This window comes from Gymnoscopelus microlampas, assembly GCF_963454915.1.
Source record: "Gymnoscopelus microlampas genome assembly, chromosome: 3".
Lineage (NCBI taxonomy): Eukaryota > Metazoa > Chordata > Actinopteri > Myctophiformes > Myctophidae > Gymnoscopelus > Gymnoscopelus microlampas.
The window spans coordinates 16,338,524-16,359,182 of NC_139940.1; positions in this window are offsets into that span (position 1 = coordinate 16,338,524).

Here is a 20,659-nt window from a genome sequence, read left to right on the forward strand (position 1 = left end):
GTTTCGGTAGTGACACAATGGTGTCACTACCGAAACGAAAAAAAAAATGTTCCCCCAAAAACCTGTTAGGAGTACGTTTCAGGCAATTTAAAGTTGATTGGTAGTGACTTTTTTTTTGGTCCCTAACATTCATCGAGCTCTGGACTTCGTAATTTTTTTTCCGTTTCGGTAGTGACACAATGGTGTCACTACCGAAACGAAAAAAAAAAATGTTCCCCCAAAAACCTGTTAGGAGTACGTTTCAGGCAATTTAAAGTTGATTGGTAGTGACTTTTATTTTGGCCTCTAACATTCATCGAGCTCTGGACTTAGTAATTTTTTTGCCGTTTCGGTAGTGACACAATGGTGTCACTACCGAAACGAAAAAAAAATGTTTCCCCAAAAAACCTGTTAGGAGTACGTTTCAGGCAATTTAAAGTTGATTGGTAGTGACTTTTTTTTTGGTCCCTAACATTCATCGAGCTCTGGACTTAGTAATTTTTTTTCCGTTTCGGTAGTGACACTACCGAAACGAAAAAAAAATTGTTCCCCCAAAAACCTGTTAGGAGTACGTTTCAGGCAATTTAAAGTTGATTGGTAGTGACTTTTTTTTTTGTCCCTAACATTCATCGAGCTCTGGAATTAGTAATTTTTTTTCCGTTTCGGTACTGACACTACCGAAACGAAAAAAAAATTGTTCCCCCAAAAACCTGTTAGGAGTACGTTTCAGGCAATTTAAAGTTGATTGGTAGTGACTTTTTTTTTGGTCCCTAACATTCATCGAGCTCTGGACTTAGTAATTTTTTTTCCGTTTCGGTAGTAACACTGAAAAAAAAAAATGTTCCCCCAAAAACCTGTTAGGAGTACGTTTCAGAAATTTAAAGTTGATTGGTAGTGACTTTTTTTTTGGTCCCTAACATTCATCGAGCTCTGGACTTAGTATTTTTTTTTCCGTTTCGGTAGTGACACTACCGAAACGAAAAAAAAAATGTTCCCCCAAAAACCTGTTAGGAGTACGTTTCAGGCAATTTAAAGTTGATTGGTAGTGACTTTTTTTTGGTCCCTAACATTCATCGAGCTCTGGACTTAGTAATTTTTTTTCCGTTTCGGTAGTGACACAATGGTGTCACTACCGAAACGAAAAAAAAAAATGTTCCCCCAAAAACCTGTTAGGAGTACGTTTCAGGCAATTTAAAGTTGATTGGTAGTGACTTTTTTTTTGGTCCCTAACATTCATCGAGCTCTGGACTTAGTCATTCTTTTTTACGTTTCGGTAGTGTCACTACCGAAACGGAAAAAAAATTACTTTATTTACTTTATTTATTTACTTTATATTACTTTAATTTTTTTTTTTTTGGCCTCCACACTTTTTTTGGCCACCAAAAAAAAGTCACTACCAATCAACTCTAAATTGCCTGAAGCGTACTCCTAACAGGTTTTTGGGGGGACGATTTCGGCCTCCACACTTAGTGATTTTAAAACCTTTATAACTACAGTTACAAATCATTTATAAAGTATTAGTAAGTAGTGAACTATTCATGAATAAGCCATTTATATACATCTGTAAAAGATTATTAAATCATTTGTAACGACCCATTCTAAAGCATCTATAAACGTTTATAAGCAGTTTGTAGACTATTAACAAATCATTAACAACCTGTTTATTGACATTCGTAAATCATTACTAAAACCTTTATAACTACGGTTACAAATCTATAAAGGTATTTTATGACTATTCATGAATAAGACATGTATAATACATCTGTAAATGATTATTAAATCATTTGTAACTGATGTTACATAATATATACAAGCTATTGGTAGCTTGTTCATGTTTAACATATGCTTTGTTAAACATTCCTAAAGTATCTATAAATCCTTAATACATGTTATTATGTGCCCTATAGTAAAGTGAAGACAGTTCATCATTTACAACTGTCTGTTAATGTGTTTGTTCATGTTTAACATGCTTTGTAAAACATTCCTAAAATATCTAAGACTATGCATTATTATACTCTACCAGGAAGGCTGTACTTGTCAGCCATCTGTTAGCTCAATGGGTTGAGACGCAGTATTCATGATCCAGAGGCCATGAGTTCAAATCCCATTGATGTCTTTCCTTTGCAGACTGGCTTCCAGAAGATCAACTGAAAACTACCAGGAAGGCTATATTTGTCATCCAACTGTTAGCTCAATGGGTTGAGATGCAGTATACATGATCCAGAGGCCATGAGTTCAAATCCCATTGATGTCTTTCCTATGATTCTTTCCTTTGCAGACTGGCTTCCAGAAGATCAACTGAAAACTACCAGGAAGGCTGTACTTGTCAGCCATCTGTTAACTCAATGGGTTGAGACGCAGTATTCATGATCCAGAGGCCATGAGTTCAAATCCCATTGATGTCTTTCCTATGATTCTTTCCTTGAGTGGGTTCGATTCCCACTCAGAGTCATGTGTCCCCGGTAACTTGGGGCAACGGATAAATTGACTGATATTCTTCGTGATGCTTCCCTTTGCAGAATAACTTCTAGAAAAACAAGTTAAAACCACCAGGAAACCTGTAACTCTCAGCCAACAGCATAGCTCGACTGGTAAAACCAATTTACCGGGGACTTGACGTTAGTGGGAATCGAACCCAGGACCGCTCGGTCCTGGGTTGTACTGGATTTGAACCAGCACACTCCTACAAGTTATTCTACGGATATCAGTCAATTTATCCGTTGCCCCAAGTTACCTGGGACACTTGACTCGAGTGGGAATCGAACCCACTCAAGTCAAGTCAAGTCATGTTATTGGACAGACGCTCTACCAGTCGAGCTATGCTGTTGGCTGAGAGTTACAGGTTTCCTGGTGGTTTTAACTTGTTTTCTAGAAGTTAGTCTGCAAAGGGAAGCATCACTAAGGATATCAGTCAATTTATCCGTTGCCCCAAGATACCGGGGACACTTGACTCGAGTGGGAATCGAACCCACTAATGTCAAGTCAAGTCATGTTATTGGACAGACGCTCTACCAGTTGAGCTATGCTGTAGGCTGAGAGTTACAGGTTTCCTGGTGGTTTTAACTTGTTTTTCTAGAAGTTAGTCTGCAAAGGGAAGCATCACTAAGGATATCAGTCAATTTATCCATTGCCCCAAGTTACCGGGGACACTTGACTCGAGTGGGAATCGAACCCACTCAAGTCAAGTCAAGTCATGTTATTGGACAGACGCTCTACCAGTCGAGCTATGCTGTTGGCTGAGAGTTACAGGTTTCCTGGTGGTTTTAACTTGTTTTCTAGAAGTTAGTCTGCAAAAGGAAGCATCACTAAGGATATCAGTCAATTTATCCGTTGCCCCAAGATACCGGGGACACTTGACTCGAGTGGGAATCGAACCCACTAATGTCAAGTCAAGTCATGTTATTGGACAGACGCTCTACCAGTTGAGCTATGCTGTAGGCTGAGAGTTACAGGTTTCCTGGTGGTTTTAACTTGTTTTTCTAGAAGTTAGTCTGCAAAGGAAAGCATCACAGTAAAGACACCAGTGGGATTTGAACTCATGGCCTCTGGATCATGTATACTGTGTATCAACCCATTGAGCTAACAGATGGCTGACAAGTACAGCCTTCCTGGTAGTTTTCAGTTGATCTTCTGGAAGCCAGTCTGCAAAGGAAAGAATCATAGGAAAGACATCAATGGGATTTGAACTCATAGCCTCTGGATCATGAATACTGCGTCTCAACCCATTGAGCTAACAGATGGCTGACAAGTAAAGCCATCCTGGTAGTCTTCAGTTGATCTTCTGGAAGCCAGTCTGCAAAGGAAAGAATCATAGGAAAGACATCAATGGGATTTGAACTCATGGCCTCTGGATCATGAATACTGCGTCTCAACCCATTGAGCTAACAGATGGCTGACAAGTACAGCCTTCCTGGTAGAGTATAATAATGCATAGTCTTAGATATTTTAGGAATGTTTTACAAAGCATGTTAAACATGAACAAACACATTAACAGACAGTTGTAAATGATGAACTGTCTTCACTTTACTATAGGGCACATAATAACATGTATTAAGGATTTATAGATACTTTAGGAATGTTTAACAAAGCATATGTTAAACATGAACAAGCTACCAATAGCTTGTATATACTATGTAACATCAGTTACAAATGATTTAATAATCATTTACAGATGTATTATACATGTCTTATTCATGAATAGTCATAAAATACCTTTATAGATGATTTGTAACCGTAGTTATAAAGGTTTTAGTAATCATTTACGAATGTCAATAAACAGGTTGTTAATGATTTGTTAATAGTCTACAAACTGCTTATAAACGTTTATAGATGCTTTAGAATGGGTCGTTACAAATGATTTAATAATCTTTTACAGATGTATATAAATGGCTTATTCATGAATAGTTCACTACTTACTAATACTTTATAAATGATTTGTAACTGTAGTTATAAAGGTTTTAGTAATCATTTACGAATGTCAACAAACAGGTTGTTAATGATTTGTTAATAGTCTACAAACTGCTTATAAACGTTTATAAATGCTTTATAACGGGTCATTATTGTAAAGTGCTACCAATTGTACTCCTTTAAAAGTTCAGAGATTTATAATGGAGGCGGATGGAAGGTTTTGGGACCTCAAAAAAACACTTTCACCTAGAAACTCCATTCACAGTTCAAAAAATCCACCTTACTGTGGACATGCCTCCTTGAGATGTTTTACTTTGAAATCATTTGTAGTTTTTGAAATATTTAACTTTAAGCGCCTAATGCATTGTCAATGGATATTTAAAGGGAAAAGGGTACAGACTTTGCCAGGCTAAGTTGGCAGAACAAGTCAGAACCTCTATGGTGCAATGGTTTAGATACAGGACTTGTAACCAGAAGGTTACCGGTTCAAATCCAATTAGGACAGGTTTCCAACTATTACCCGACTCTTGCACCTTTATCTGATCTTTCAGTGAAGAGCGTGCAAGAGACCATAAAAAGTATGTACCATGGTGGAGCAGTGGTTAAGATTCAGGCCTTGCATACTGAAGGTCCTGAGTTCAAATCCCACAAGGACATCTTTCTAACTTTTACTTGGGGCTTTTACCTTTATGTAATCTTTGAGAAAACTCCACGCAAGTCAACAGAACAGTTAAGGACCTCCGTGGTGCAGTGGTTTAGAGACAGGACTTGCAACCAGAAGGTTCCCGGTTCAAATCCAAACATGGCACTTTTCAAACTTTTACCCGACTCTTGCACCTTTATCTGATCTTTCATTGAAGAGCGTGCAAGAGACCACAGAAAGTATGAACATCAAATTTCTCTTTTGGGCCTTGAGTCCCAAGACTCAAGACCCAAAAGAGCCTTGAGTCGAACGCATTAGATCCAAGTAGACATCAAATTTCTCTTTTGGCCCTTGAGTCTTGGGACTTAAGGCCCAAAAGAGAAATTTGATGTCTACTTGGATCTAATGCGTTCGACTCAAGACTCTTTTGGGTCTTGAGTCTTGGGCCCTCTACTGGCAGTGACGTCACACTTCGGTGCTCTATATCCATTGCCTTTGACAATGCATTAGACGCTTAAAGTTAAATGTCTCAAAAACTACAAAACATTTCAAAGTAAAAAGTTCAAGCATTTGTGTCCACAGTAAGATGAATTATAAAAAGTGTGAATGGAGTTTCTAGGTGAAAGCGTTGTTTGAGGTGCCAAAACTTTTCTAAACCTATGAAACATTTCAAAGATTTGTTTTCAGGCAAACATTGTTCACAGTAAGATGAACATTTTAAAGTTTGAATGGGGTTTCTAGGTGTAAGTATGTAGGACTAATAGCCTGCCAAAGTTTGTACTTTTCCCCCTAAAATCTATAAAAGCAATGAAGGTCAATGGCAAAATGGATAAGAGTTTCTAGGTGAAAGTGTTTTTTTGAGGTCCATTTTGCCATTGACAATCACTGCTTTTATAGATTTTAGGGGGGAAAGTACAAACTTTGGCAGGCTATTAGTCCTATATACTTACACCTAGAAACCCCATTCAAACTTTAAATCCGAAAAAATCAGTAAGTGTGGAGGCCAAAATCGTCCCCCCAAAAACCTGTTAGGAGTACGTTTCAGGCAATTTAGAGTTGATTGGTAGTACTTTGTAGTGACTTTTTTGGTCCCTAACATTCATCGAGCTCTGGACTTAGTAAATGTATCTTTTCACCATTGGGTCACTACCGAAACGAAAGTTTGTCTCTACCGAAACGAAAGTTAAATCCGAAAAAATCACTAAGTGTGGAGGCCAAAATCGTTCCCCCAAAAACCTGTTAGGAGTACGTTTCAGGCAATTTAGAGTTGATTGGTAGTACTTTGTAGTGACTTTTTTTTGGTCCCTAACATTCATCGAGCTCTGGACTTAGTAAATTTATTTTTTCACCATTGGGTCACTACCGAAACGAAAGTTAAATCCGAAAAAATCACTAAGTGTGGAGGCCAAAATCGTCCCCCCAAAAACCTGTTAGGAGTACGTTTCAGGCAATTTATATATAATGTAATATCATTGACAAAGCAACATTTCTGTACTGAATCACCATTCATTCAGTACGAGCACCACTCAAGTATTGCATCACAAGTGTTGTCAAGTCGCATTAAAGAAATAGTAAGACCATCAACAAAGGAGTGATGTAGACCATGTAGTTGCAGAATACTGACACTTTGGCAAATCCCCCAAAATGGACACAAAGCACAGCAGCTTTAAAGGGCCACTGAGTTCTATTGGTGAATGTTGCATCATCATCACGAATGTCAGGGTACTAGTACCATAGTATTATACATCGATGCAGACTTTTGATTAATAGACACTTTTGGTACATAGATACGTACACTTTAATACATGTTTACACACAACCTTCAAATTACTACACGTAACTTGCACTTATAAATACACTTTTAAGCTTTAAATTAAACTATACTTACTGTATAAATACACTTTTAACCTGCTATCAGCAGACACCGCAGGGAATTCAACCCCATCCTAGTAAACCAGGAGTTCCATACCAGTGTCTTTTTCTTCTTGACTTATTTACAGGTTGAAGATAAGTCTGTAAACAGACTATCTTCTTTAAAGTGACAAGTTTGAGAACGACTGTTTTAAACAACATTTAGGAAGGAAGCCCAAATAAGCAACTACACTTTAGAAACAAGCCCAAAAAACAACGACCACCACTATTTATAAGCCACTTTGCAAACAAATAAGCCCAAAGTCACTTATAACAAGCAGACATGGCAACACTGATCACAGGTTTCGTTGCTGTTCTTCAGAATTTACTACAGACTTATACTTCAATTACTTCACAATACAATGGCAGGGACGGCACCAGGGGGGGTCTGGGGGGGCACAATCACCCCCTGGCGAAGGCCTAGCCCCCCTAAGCACCCCCTGCCACAAACCCCATTTTTAAGATTTTGTTTTATGGAATAAATAAATAAAATATATATAAATATGTGAAAAATAATTGACTGACTTCTATGTTACCGAATGATGGATCATGCTGATAAATGATCTTTGCTAGCCTATGCGTTGCGTTGTGTGATGTTGTTTCAAGATCTCTTGTGCGCTTAGCCGGTAGCCCAGACCCATAGAGAGAGAGAGTTATGACACGCGTTGATCTCGCCTCAGAGCGGGCTGCTTTGGGCTCTGTAGCCTGTAGTTCCAAACAATGGAACTTCCTCATTGAGATAGACAGAGCATTTCCGCATTCCGCATTCCCATAGACGGGGCATTTCCGTATTATTCCCATTCTTACAAGTCGTTGTCACTCTCATAATACTATCACGCTGGTTAACCTGGCAGGCTTAGCCTTGCCCATGATTGGTTTGTGATCACAACACATGGTTTCGAAAAATCAGTGGGAAGTTGAAGGTGTACGTTCTAGTGCACGTTTAAGCTTAAGTGTGTAACTAGTAGTAAATGTAATTGAACGATATCATGGACATTAGAACATTTCTAATCCCGAAAAAGCGAGTGAGAGTGGACTCAGTGGAGGATGATGACGGCGGGGAAACCGCGGCGGCGGCCCCCGTCCCACAGAGCAGCAATGAGGAAGAGGGAGATATAAACACGGCCTTCGAAGACTGGGAGGAGGACGCTGTAATCCCAAATATAGAAGATAATGAGGACACAAACTCGGATGAAGAGGAGGGTGAGGAAGAGGGGGTAACGTTGACATTAGTGGTGTCTTCTGCAGAACAGTCAGAGTCAGAGAGCGACCAGGAACAGCCGAGGACGACAGAGAGAAACCTGCCTGAAAATGTAGCCAGAGTAGCAGCAGCTGGAGCTTTTACTGTCAGGGCGCCGGCGCAACCAGCTACTTCCACCACCACCACTAGTGGAAAGAAACCTGTCGGCCCTGTGGATTTAAGCCAGGATCCAGCTGAGGGGCCGAGGCGACCTCAATTAAGCTCTTACCCTTCTAGAACATTTGGATCTCAAGCAAGGGCGTTTACTAGCTCTTGGTACAATCTACACCCATGGCTGGAATACTCGGTCACAGTTGATGCTGCTTTCTGCTATGCATGTAGACATTTCTTTCAACATGTACCTGGACACCGCAGTGAAAAGACCTTTAGCCATATCGGGTGTCGCAACTGGAGAAAGGGAGGAGAGAAATTCAACGGGCATCATTTAAGTCATGCCCATAGACAAGCTATGGAGGCATGGAGTGAATTTAAGGGGAGAGTGAAAAGTGGGTCAAGGATTCTAACTCAGCTTGACGCTGGACATAGCAAGATGGTACAAGATAACAGGCAGTACATGCGAGCAGTAATAGAGTCACTGCGTTATACAGTTATTGGGCAAAGAGGGAACAGAGAAGATGATCAGGCCACCAACAGAGGCAATTTCCTTGAATTCTTGACTGTCATTGCAAAGTTTGACATTACAACGAAAAAGAAATTAACTAGTGGGCCTCGAAATGCAAAATATGTTCACCATGACATTCAGGATGAATTATTTGACATTATGGCTAGCATGATACGGCAAGAAATAAGCGATGAGATCTTTGCTTTAATGGTAGACGAAACTAAAGACGTTAGTAAAAAAGAACAGATATCTATTGTTTTGCGTTACCTAGTCAATGACCACATTCATGAAGAATTCTTGGACTTCATTGCTGCAGATGGATTGGATGCACAGTCTTTACTCGAGTCAGTTAAACAGACACTGGCTAAGTGTAACATTGACAAAACTGCATGCATCGCCCAGTGCTACGATAGCGCATCAGTTATGTCTGGATGCAACAATGGTGTACAGCAAAAGTTTCGCCAAGAAGTGCCGCAGGCACTTTATATTCATTGCTATGCCCACAGGCTAAACTTAGTTTTAGTTGACTGTGTACATAATGTGAAACCAGTCGCAGAATGTTTTGCTCTCGTACAGATGCTGTACAAGTTTGTTTCTGGGTCTGTAGTTCACCAGCTGTTTGCCGAGAAGCAGCGACAACTGGAGCCCACCAAACAGGTCGTGGAACTGAAAAGATTATCAGACACGCGATGGGCCTGTCAGTACTCTAGTCTGTGGGCAATAAAAAAACTCTGCCTGCTATCACAGAGACTCTGGCAGATGTGAGCGAACAGTCAGATGCTAAAAGAGCAACTGAAGCAAACGCACTCATTGGACTGATTAACGGACAGTTTGTTCTGCATGTCACTATGCTGGAAAGCATCTTCAGACTCACAAAAACCCTATCCGATCACCTACAGTCTACAGATCTGGAGCTGGCATCTGCCAATGATCTGGTCTGTTCAGTTATCGATACCCTAAGCGAGAGACGCAGCATTGAATCGTGGAATGTAATCTGGGAATCTGCCGGTGGAATGTGCACGTCACTGGGCATTGAAATGCAGAGACCACCACCGGTGGGGAAAAGAGTTAGAGCACAACCACGTCAGCTGCAGGACTTTGTGGTGGACAGCCAAGCAGGGCAAAGAGAGGTTTTAGAAATGTCAGATGACTATCGCTGCCACTGTTACTTCCCAGTAATCGACCGATTGGTGAGTGAATTGAACAGACGCTTTTCGTCTGAGACCTGTCACATTCTTAAAGGCGCAACAGCCCTCAACCCGAAACACAATACATTCATGGATAAAGATTGCATTCGTCCAATGGCTAAACACTATGGGAAAATGGAGGAAAACCTATCCGCAGAACTTCACCAGGGAAAACGACTAATTGAAAAGAAAAGACAAAATGGGCATGTCGTTAACACCACCCATGATGTGCTGGTGCTATTAAAGCCATACAAAGAGTCGCTTGAGGACTTATACAAACTTGTGTGCATCTCAATGACACTGCCCGTCACGTCAGCTGCGTGTGAGAGGAGTTTTTCTTGCTTACGCCGACTAAAGACCCATCTGAGGAACAGAAGTGGAGATGCTCGAACCAGCAACCTGGGAGTACTGGCCATCAGTTCCACAAGGACCAAAGCATTGGACATCGACGCTGTGATTGACCGCTTTGCTGCAAACCACAACAACAGGCGGATCGTTCTCCTGTGACTTGTGAGTACATAATTAAAATAGGTATACAATGTAACTAGTAGCTAAAGTTTTCAGGTAATTGTAGTGGAGCAAAAGTACAACATTATTGGAGAGAAGTTGTTTTCGTTTCCTTCCCTTGCTGTTCCCCACAAATTAATATGTTGGTTTAAATGACATGATGTTTTTTTGCCTAGCTATACGGGCAGCATTTAGCCTGTGTGTGAGTTGTGTATATTCCTGTGTCCATGGCAACCTAAGATGGCGTAGTAGTATTTGATTCTAGCCGGTGCTACTGTTGTTTTTGCTCACAGTATTTTGTAAATCCACTTATGTGGTGTCCTCGTTTACATTCTAGGTGGTAACTGTTTTTTTTGTGTGTGTGTGTGTGTGTGTGTGTGTGTGTGTGTGTGTGTGTGTGTGTGTGTGTGTGACTGTGTGTGACTGTGTGTGTGTCGGTACGTCCATTTACTCTGCAGATCTCAAAGACTACTACTACAGCACCGAACCAAAGTTAGTTAGTGCACTGTGCTCCCTCTGGTCGGTGCCCAAGGAAGGAACATTTTTGACCATTTTTGGACTGTCTGTGATTGTTTCACATCTTTGTCATGTCATGTAGCCTATAACACTAAACATTTTGTATTGTGTATAATAAACTAGGCTCATTGAATCTCGTTTGTCGTATAATCATTCATTATTGTTTGTTGCCAAAATTCAGTAGCCCCTGCTTTTTTCTTTTAATTGTTTTGATAATAAATCGTTAAAATCAGGCAAAAATGAGAATTAAATAACGTAACCCTAACCTAACCCTTAACCCTAACCCTAAAACCGAAATAAAGTAAAGGAAAAAAAGTACCAAAACCCACCCAAACCCACACATTTTTAAAGTATCAATACTCAAAACTTTTCAGGCAATCTAAAACATTTGTATTAAAGTTAAGTATTCAGAACTTAAACTTTTTTAGTTAATTGTACTTCTATATATAGATTGCCAAACTCAAAAGTCAGATGTATTCAGAACTGAAACTTTTTAGTTACTTGTACTTCTATAAAGCGATAACCATGATTTATTATCGTTTACTCAAATAATTTTAGTTAGTACTACATGTACTTTTTATTCCTGATTAATTAAATCAACTCAAATATTATATTTGTTCTAAATGGCTACGCTGAGCTTGATCGCCACACCCCAAATTAGCCGTCTTTGCGACAGTATTATTATTGCATGAATTTAATGACCAGAAGTCTAGCTTCACATTTGCACTTTTTATAGAATGTCATATCAGAAGACAGAGCCTTGCAGCATAGAGAATAGTTATACCCTTCCAGACAAGAGTCATATCCCGGCGGACATAGTCGTCTTCAAGGCAAGAGTCAAAATCAGAATGCAACATATACCTTATAGATGCCGGTAGGGAGGGGCAACTATAATTCGCTTATAGATTCCAAGGACTTGGAATCAATCAACACTCGATTAATGTTATAACAGAATCCTAACAACACATTTCCCTAAAGGCAAGGCTCCTTTCGGTCAGAGGAGGCATTTCTGCTTTCAGAGCTCGCTCTATTCGGGACGGACATGGGGTCCTTCAAGACATGGGAGCTCTGACTGGAAGGGTATAACTATTCTTTACACTGCGAGGCTCTGTCTTCTGATATGACATTGTATAAAAAGTACACATGTGAAGCTAGAATTATGGCTACTGAATTCATTGTTATATGGGTATTGAATTCCCATTATATGGGAGCACCAATGGAGGGGGAAGGCTGCTTCCGTACACGCTCCTCAGTGTCGCAACGTTTTTCCTTCTTTTTAGTATTTTTAAGCCTTTCCTTTTTTTCCTACACCGTCGGGTGTCTAAGGAGTTATGACAGACAAGCACTTCTGGACATCAGCACAGCGATCACACACAGAATTCCGGACTTTTTCACGGATAACCCTCCACCCGGCTGAGATCTTCCCTTTGTCTCGGCGGGGATCATAGCATGGAAACGGTGAAAGAGGCAAGAGCGTCCAGGCCGTCGGGGGACAAGAGCGGGCCTTCGAAAATGTTAAAAAATAGCAGATGTCCAAGCTTGCAGTGCGGCACAAAGTGACGCGCTGTGAGCTTGTAGATCTGCTATTTTTGAATAGCAAACATATGAATGGATAAAGTGGTTAAAATGTTTATGATGCTACATTAACTACTTTAGCTGGGGACCCCCTGAAAACCTTTGGACAGGCTAAGAGCTGCAGGGTGTTTGTAGCTGCGTTAGCATTTGGAACCGTATCCACACTGTCAGAGCTGGTGTGTGGACTTCACGTGTTCATTTGGTTCCATTTGTACACTAAAAAGTTAGACCTGTAATGGTCCATTTGGTCATCAAACATAATAAAGGATCCCAACCCTACACCGTAGTGATGCGCGGGTTGACCCGTAACCCGCGGGACCCGCGGGTCAACCCGCGGCGCGGGTGGGTCGAGTCAGAATTTCGGAGGCAATTATGCGGGCTGCGGGTGAGCGGGTCACGCGCTCACACACTAAAATAATAACATGCTCTTTGTTTTTATTCCTAATAAGAATAATAACAATAAAACAGTTTGAATACACTTGGGGATTATTTTCTAACCATGATTTTACAGAATAAAAAAAAAAAAACGCGGGTCGCGGGGCGGGTGGAGCCATAGATTTATATATGGGTTCGCGAGGCGGGTTGGGTGGCGGGGCGGGCCGAGTCATGAAAAAACCCGACCCGCGCATCACTACTAAACCATGAACATAAAGAATAAACCATGTAAGGATAAATACAACACAATTAACATAAAGCTCAGGGGTAGAGTGGCCGGGTAGAGTGAACTGGAAAACCGCAAGGTTCCCAGTTCGATCCCGGGCTGGGGCTCTCCCCTAGAGTTAGTGTCGAAGTGTCCTTGAGCAAGACGCTGAACCCCTAATTGCTCCCGATGAGCAGGTTGGTGCCTTGCATGGTTTCCTCCGCCATCGGTGTATGAATGTGTGTGTGAATGGGTTAATGGCACAATCAATGTAAAGCGCTTTGGATAAAAGCACTATATAAATGCACCATTTACCATTTAAGGGTAAATACAACACTATGAATATAAAGAATAAAACATACACCATATAAGGGTAATTACAACACAATGAACATAAAGAATAAAACATAAATCATGTAAGGGTAAATACAACACTATGAACATACAGAATAAAACATAACCCATGTAAGGGTAAATACAACTCTATGAACATAAAGAATAAAACAAACCATGTAAGGGTATACAACACTATGAACGTAAAGAATAAAACATGAACCATGTAAGGGTAACTACAACACTATGAACAAAGAATAAACCATGTAAGGGTAAATACAACACTATGAACATAAAGAATAAACCAACCATATAAAAATGGTAAATACAACAATGAGCAGGGCACCGCAGGGAATTGAACCCCATCCCGGTAAACCAGGAGAACCACACCAGAGCCTTTGTTTTGTTGTTATTTATAATCACATGGTAACATTCACACTCATTTAAAACAACTCGCATGGTAACATTCACTGATTTACATTTCAACAGTAAAGTCACTTCACAATGTAGATATTCATTTATACTCTTTATCCAGAGTGACTAATAAACAAGGTAAACACATACATAGAATGCAGAGACAGTGTAGTGTCTCAGTTTCTATATTGCAGTATTGATACTTTTACTTAAGCACAACATTTGAGTACTTTTTCCATCACTGATGCCAGGTCAACAAATGAACCTGGCATCTGTCTAAATAACATGCCATCTAGACTACATTGTAATATTTGCATAAGACCGCATGGTGGTCAAGGCTGTGGGTCAAGTGCTAAAGGCTGAGGTGGAGTCTGAAGAGTTGAGTCTTCAGATTGCATCAATGATGAGCTGGTTAGTTACACTGAAAACACCCGTCGCTGCAGAGCAGTGTTGATTTTGTCGATTTTTTCACTGACAAAAACTACTAAAATTAAGACTAAATACATTTACAATTTCGTCAACAAATAAAAAATAGACTAGAATGTTAGTGAGGGACGAGTGGAGAAGAGATCCAGTAGAACTAAGAAAAGTCTTATGTTTGGTTGCGCTTGGGTGTCGCAAATATGACTAAAACTAAATCAAAATGTTCTGTCAAAATCAACACTGCTGCAGCGCATTACACTGTTGGTCACATAGAATGCATGAAGCAGCTCATCTGTACAGTTACAGATAATGAGCCTATTGAGATTAGATACGGTAATGTTTAGTGATATAGCGTCTTTTATAAAATAATTACAATAAACAAATACAATTTAAATAAAAAAACATCACATTAAAATATAGTAAATGGAAGTTAAAACAAAACGTACATTACAACTGAAAGTGCTAGCGAAACAAGTAATTTGTTGTGCAAATATTGCATAATTTCCAATGATATTATCCATCAAAGACTAATGCTATTATGTCATTTTTACAGGTCTATGAAGTCATGACAACCAAGAAGAAAAAAGGAAAATGGCACAAAATACATGTCAATAATTAACAGTACAACAATAAAAAAGAAGAAAAACTAACAAAATACAGATAATAGATACAACAAACAGATATTCAAATTAATATTTGCAAAAAAAAACTCTTGCTGACCTCCCTTATCTATCCCGTCACAGTTCATCCATTTACCAATTTAGCTTATCCACTTAACACGGCTGCCATGTTAAAGGACAAATCCGGACTAAAATAATGGCCTTTTCCTACTTATATTGATCCAAAATGACTAGCCATGGAAAATTCATGAACAGACCATAAATAGGTAGCCATGTTTTCACTCCACAAAAACCTCAAAGGAAAACTCCTTAAACAGAGACTAAGAAAATATATTAGTGTTTTATTTTTTCATGTTCATCAAGTGCCCCAAGTGCTAAAAGTGAAAAGTGCAGCAGCAAACGTTTGGGTCAAAAGAGAATCGTCAGTGCCTCGCCTATTGACCGGCGTGAATAATGAAGCTTTACCCGCAAATGACAACACATAAATCCACATCACATACAGCGCCTATGGTCATATGTGATGTGGACTGACGTGATGAAGACTTACCTGCAAATGACTTAAGTGACGTGAAATGATAAGACGAGACGCAAATCAAATAACGCGAAACGATACGAGACATAAATCCACATCACATACTACACTACACTACACTACACTACACACACTCTGGTCATATGTGATGTGGACTGACGTAATGAAGCTTTAACTGCAAATGATTATATCTGATGATATAGCACTGACGATGGTCCTATGACCTAAATGTTTGCTGCTGCACTTTTCACTTTGATCCCTTGGAGCACTTTATGATCATGAAACGAATAAAATAAAAATAGATGTTCTTTGTCTCCGTCTAAGGAGTTTGTGGAGGGAGTCTTTTTTTCTGCCAGTTTTGCTTTGTTTTTGAGACCAGCTATAGTCAGTAAATATTCCTCTTTTTCCTTTTAGTTTCCTACAATAAAAAAAAGAAAGAAAGAAATGTACAGAAATAAAACATTATTTTTTAAAGGAACCTCATATATTTAAGGAAACACATGGAACCAAATGGACCCTTGTCCACTGTTTCCCAAGTTATGGGTCGGGACTCAATAATGGGTCGTGGACACATTTTCTTGGGTCATGAGTAAATAACCCCCCCCCCCCAAACATGTTAATTAAGTATTCAATCAAAGCTTCCAGCAGGTGATTGGCCTGTGGATTACGGTTCATTGAACATTGTAATGTATTAAATACATTTGAAAATAACATTGGTTTGTTCTGAATGGAGCAGATATGACATATTGGAATATTGTTGATGTCCAAAAAACATTATAAAAAGTGAAAATAGCCGATCTACAAGATCAATGTCACAAAATAAAGAAAAACATTCAAAATAATGTAATTTAAGAAAATGATAAATAAGAAATTCCATAAAGAAAAGAAAATAATGAAAATCTACAAGAGTGACGATCTACAAGCTCAAACTAATTTCATAAAGTAAATTAAAAAAAGAAAAGCAATTCCATAAAGTAGGGGAATCATTTGTTTAACATACAACTTACATTTAGTTGAAATTTAAACCAGTGGTTCTCCTCCTAAATATTTGGCAAAAACATTAAGATTTAATATAAAAAAGTTATACTAAATAAATAATTTATACTAAGTTAGTACCAATGGATTGATTGGTCTTTAAAGCATGCTCTGAAAAGGCCCACCCATCTGTCCACTTAACACGGCTGCCATGTTAAGTGGTCAGATCCAGAATAAGGTTGAGAACCACTGATTTACACATTTCAAAGATCTACAACTACAGCAGATGAAAACATAACCCTATGGATTAACACTCTGTAAATGAACATTTAATTAAAGATCTACAACTACGGCAGATGAAAACCTAACCCTATGGATTAAGTACATGAGCAACATGTAATTAAGTTTCACAATTAAGATTGACATTTTTAGAGGAACTTTATTTTATTTAACACTTTTTTAAAGCTCTGTGGACATTGTTTTAATGAAAACCTGATAATGCTTTTAATCGGGTAAACGTCATTTAGATCATATTTGTTATCAAAAAACAAAAATGTCCACAAAACTTACAAGTGTGAAATAAAATCTCGACTCCTCCAACCAATTTTATATTTTTGAAAATTGTAATAATGTAATCATTTACAGACCATAAATGGGTAGCCATGTTAACATCTTTATAAAAAATAAAAAACGGTTGAAACTACTCACTCCACAAAAACCTTATGGAAAACTCCTTAGACAAAGACTAAGTAAATATATTAGTGTTTTAATTTTTCATGCTCATAAAGAGCTCCAAGTGCTAAAAGTGAAAAGTGCAGCAGCAAACGTTTGGGTCAAAGGACCATCGTCAGTGCATCGCCTACTGACGCCGTGAATAATGAAGCTTTACCCGCAAATGACAACACATAAATCCACATCACATACAGCGCCTATGGTCATATGTGATGTGGACTGACGTGATGAAGACTTACCTGCAAATGAATTATAAGTGACGTGAAATGATAAGACGAGACGCAAATCAAATTACGCAAAATGATAAAAGACATAAGTCCACATCACATACTACACTACACTACACTACACTACACCAGACATACACTATGGTCATATGTGATGTGGACTGACGTAATGAAGCTTTAACCGCAAATGATTAGATCTGATGATATAGCACTGACGATGGTCCTATGACCTAAATGTGTGTTGCTGCACTTTTCACTTTGAGCACTTGGATCACTTTATGATCATGAAACAAATAAAACAAAAATAGATTTTCTTAATCTCTGTCTAGAAAATCTTCCTCTTTTACCTTTTAGTTTCCTACATTTTTTAAAATAAAACATTTACAGAAATAAAAAGTTCTCATATTTCAAAAGAACCTCATAGATTTAAGGCAACAAATGGGGTCGGGACTCAATTGTGGACACATTTTCTTGGGTCATGAGTAAATAAATGAAATTTAAACCAGTGATTCTCCACCCAAGTCAGTCAAAAACAAAGATTTAATATAAACAAGTTATACCAATTAAATAAGTTGGTTCCAATGGATTGATTGGTCATTAAAGCATGCTCTGAAAAAGGCCCACCCATCTGTCCACTTCCAGAATAAGGTTGAGAAGCACTGATTTACACATTTCAAAGATCTACAACATCAAAACATAACCCTATCGATTAATGCTCTGTATATGAGCAAAATGTAGTTAAGTTTCACAATTAAGATTGTTTTTAAAGGGTTTAAAGGGTTATTTTATTCAACACTTTTTAAAACTGTGGATTTTTTGTTTTACTTTTTTTTTTTAAATAACCTGATAATGCATTTGATCATCGGGTAAACAATACATCATATTTTTATCAAAAAAACAAAGCAAAAATATCCACAGAACTCACAAGTGTGAAATACAATCTTGACTCTTCCAAACAAAAACATTTAGAAATTTGTAATAATTTACAGACCATAAATGTGAAGCCATGTTAACATCTTTATACAAAAGGAAAACCGGTTGAAGAAAAGACTCACTCCACAAAAACCTTAAGAAAAACACCTTAGACAGAGACTAAAAATATATATTAGTGTTTTATTTGTTCATGCTCATAAAGAGCTCCAAGTGCTAAAAGTGAAAAGTGCAGCAGCAAACGTTTGGGTCAAAGGACCATCGTCAGTGCCTCGCCTATTGACCGGCATGAATAATGAAGCTTTACCCACAAATGACAACACATAAATCCACATCACATACTACACTACTACACTACATTATGGTCATTATGTGATGTGGACTGACGTGATGAAGCTTTAATTGCAAATGATTACATCTGATGAAATAGCACTGACGATGGTCCTACGACCTAAATGTGTGTTGCTGCACTTTTCACTTTGAGCACTTGGAGGACTTGATGAACATAGAAAAAATAAAATAAAAATATATGTTCTTAGTCTCTGTCTGAGGAGTTTTCCTTAAGGTTTTTATGGATCGAGTCTTTATTTCTGCCAGTTTTCATTTGTTTTTGAGATCAGTCAGTAAATATTCCTCTTTCCTTTTAGTATCCTACATTTGTTTTACATGAATAAAATAAAATATTTAGAGTAGTAAAACGTTCTTATGTTTCAAAAGAACCCGATACATTTAAAAACAAAAATCAAAAAAATTCCATTTAAAATATTAAAATGAGAGTAATGAAAATAGCAGATCTACAAGCCAAGCTTGTAGATCTGCTATTCTCACTAGGTCCCAGGGAGACATCACATTTCTCTTTTGGGTCTCGAGCTAAAACGTTATGAAAATCTTTACACTGAAATGTTTTCATTCCAGTGTGTTTTTGCCATTGCTTGTTTATTGATTATTTCAGATCCAGATTCAAACAGTAACTATTTTTTCTGGGGTCAAATAGTAAAATTAAAATTAATTAAAAGCACATATAAGAAGCAAGCAAAATAGAACATGTGATATTTCGTGAAAACAACAAATCTAAGCAATAAATTAGAAACAAAACAAAAAGAGGTTGTGAAAATAGATTTACTCGTTTTGAGCTTGCAAATCTATTATCTTCACTAGTTTGGGTCCTGAGCTAAAAGGTTTGGGAACCTCTGCAGTGGCAAAATGCCTGGTAGCTGTTAAATATAGAGCTTACACATTTTGAATGACATCAGTTATGACTGTAATGTTTAGAATGCAATCACACAGTTATGATTAATGTTTATTTTATTTTCCAGGAGTAATACAGTCTACAGTGACTGAACTGCCTCTTACAGTGTCACAGTGGCTGCTAGCTGATGCCTATGAGTTCAATTCAAAGTTTACAATTTAAATGGTGCATTTATCTATAGTACCTTTAACCAAAGCACTTTGTAATGTGCATTACATTCACCAACATACTTACCAGGGGGAGAGATAGAGAGATGAGAGGGATAGAGAGACAGAGAGAGAGATACTCGTATAATTTACATCATTTGTGTACGATTGACATAAATTATACGAGGCGCATATGACGCAATGGCAGCAGCATTCTTTGCTTCATGTTCTCTGCATCAGTCTCAGTCCAGCATCAAAATCGTCCATTTTCTTCATTATTCTCCTGCCAAATGACGAGCATTGTACGCAAACAACGTGAAACGAAGTCCACATCACATACTGGTCATATGGTTGTATGTATCGTTTATATTATATTATTATATTATTATTATTATTATTATGTGATGTGGATTGACGTGATGAAGCTTTACTCGCAAATGACGGCACAAATAACGAGTAACTATACGTGATGCACATGCCGACATCCGTCACACACCTTCACATCACATACTGGTCATATGTGATGTGATTTGGCGTGATTAAGCTTTAACGCAAATGACGCAACCTAAAATCAATTGTGCCAATATTTGTCAGCAATACAGCAACAGCATGAATGACATTGTACACAACATACAACACTATGAATGACATTAGTAAACAACATACAACACTATGAATAACATTAATACACAACATAAAACACAAGCAACAGGAATAACCAAAGTCATTAACCCTTTAAGACCTGAAGCCGATTCTACATGTCTCCTAAATCCCAACAGTTTTCTGAAAAACATAAGTTTCTATATCAGTGGTTCTCAAACTTTTTCATGTCAAGGACCCCCAAAATGATA